The sequence below is a fragment of the Eumetopias jubatus genome, unplaced genomic scaffold (genome assembly GCF_037043125.1).
Source record: "Eumetopias jubatus isolate StellerSeaLion01/CBP00866 unplaced genomic scaffold, mEumJub1_p1.0 scaffold_12, whole genome shotgun sequence".
Taxonomy (NCBI): Eukaryota; Metazoa; Chordata; class Mammalia; order Carnivora; family Otariidae; genus Eumetopias; species Eumetopias jubatus.
In genome coordinates, this window is record NW_028274818.1 from 80,728,646 (window position 1) to 80,730,734 (window position 2,089).

A 2,089-nucleotide genomic window follows, 5' to 3' on the forward strand; every position below is an offset into this window, starting at 1 on the left:
TAATTTGGCAGGTGTGAGTGAGCCGGCGAGGATGCGGGGCTGCAAGCTCCCAAGTGATGCTGCTGGTCCGGGACGAGGCACGCTCCCTGGGCTCAACCGCGGGGAGGTGGGGGACAGGGAGCTTTGGGCTTTTTACTTCTTTAACAACTACGCATTCATCCCACCACCCTTGCCGAGCGTGGGCTCCGCACAGGGCAGCCGTGGACAGCCCGGGGGTCGGGCTGGCAACCAGAACCGCCACTTTTCCTCCGCTTCCGGCGTGCTTCGCCCCAGAGGGGAAACTGAGGCTCCGACCCGCGCCGTCCAAGGTCTCGGACTTAGTCTGGCGGAGCTGGGATTCGAACCCTAACTCGGCGTCGCCGACAAACGTTCCGCCCGCTCCCGAGTTCCGGACACGCCTCCTTTGCCGTGGCCGTGGGGACTCGCGACCCACAGTCCCAGCGCACGCGGGAACCCCCGAAGGCCGGCCGGTCGGTCGGCGGGAGTCCGCGGGGAGCGTCCGGCGCGCGCCCGCTGGAGCCCCGCCCAGCCCCGCCGGCCGCAGGGACGGGGCGGGGCAGCGCGACGGCCGGGCGGGCGCGCTCGCGCTCGTGTCCGCGGGGCGAGCTCACGGGAGCGACGCCAGGATAGAGGCTCGCGGAGCCGCCATTCCAACGCAGGCGCGGTGGCCAAGTGGTAAGGCGTCGGTCTCGTAAACCGAAGATCACGGGTTCGAACCCCGTCCGTGCCTACTGCCGGTCTCTCTTGGCTGGGAGACTTTTTAGGCTTGGGATCGCTTTTCCAGAGTGGCCCTCCGCAGAGCCCGCCTCCTGTATTCCGCAGCTAGAGTCTCGCCCCTGGGAGCCATGGGTGCAGAGCCGGCCAACTGTTTTCACCCTGTTTGACTTCAAGTTCTCTTCCCCTCCTCGCGGAGGATGAGCGTCTGGGTGGTCTGGCCTCCGCGAGTCCGCAAGCTCGGCCCGCGCGGCACTCCGCTCCCTGCAAACAGCGCCCGCTGCCGCCCCCCAGCGGGACGTGGAGGGTCCCCCGGACACCCGTGGCCCTGGGCAAAAAAATAAAAAAAATTAAAAAACACCCTACAGCTGCTGTCACTTGACTGGAGAGCCACTAAGCTTTTCCCCTCAACATTAAAGTCCAATTTTACCCTCTCTAACGAGAGGGCTGCCGTGGCCTGATGCCGGGCCCACACCCAGAGTCAGCTGCTGGCTGGCTTGCTATTTTAAAAAGAAATCCGTTGCAGGCACTGCATTCGAGAGGAAACCCTCCCCAGAGGTGCAGCCGTTCTGACGGGAACACCTAAACCGGTGTGAGCCTCCGCTTGCCTTTCTGTGAAATGGGTCTCTGGCCAGCCGCAGGTGTTTATGAAGTCGCTGCCAGACACACTGGCCGGAGAGGCGGCCTCAGTAAACGGAGCTCGGGCCGCAGGGAACCTGTTTTCTTTGCACCACGAAAGGATGCACCACGGGGCTGCTCGAGTGCAGTATGCAGTGACCTCGACCCCAGGGAGGTGGCCTATTGTGTCATCTGAAAACCGGCTTGACCTAGCTCGTGGAAACCTGGGTCAGCCTGACATTCCTAATAGAGTCATGGAGCTCCTGGTGTATGCGTGGTGGAGCTGAACTCAGGGGCTACCTCGGTGAACCAGACAGATTGGGGCGAGCTCTCTCTGATGGAGAGAGTGGGGTTGGGGATGCGATGGGGGGGCGGCGGGGAGCCTGGCAGGAGCGGCCGGGGGTTAGACTCCCGGACTTGCCGGGCTTCATCAGCATCCCCAGGCTTGTGGAAACGCTGATCACTGGGCCCCACCTCCAGCGCTTCTGCATTCAGTAAATCCGAGATGGAGCCTGACCGTTTGCATTTGTAACTACCTCCCACCTGATGCTGATGCTGCCGGACCACACGGAGAACTGCTCTTCGAAAGACAGCCCCATTCTAAAGCCACACTCTAAACCCCGGGGCACGTGTGTGTGCATGTATACAAATGTGGAAGCTCACACACATGAAAGTAGTGAACAACAGGGCTTCTCACACTTCAACCTGGGGCGCGCAGGAAAAGGCAGGTTCTGATTCTTTAGTGGAGCCGGAGACT

General features: G+C 62.3%; 1 non-coding gene across 1 annotated transcript; it reads left to right on the top strand.

Moving 5' to 3' along the window:
- Positions 1-658: 658 nt before the first annotated feature.
- On the top strand, positions 659-730 carry TRNAT-CGU (transfer RNA threonine (anticodon CGU)). The gene has a single exon. It is a non-coding gene; the product is annotated as a tRNA-Thr (tRNA).
- The last annotated feature ends 1,359 nt before the right edge of the window (positions 731-2,089 follow it).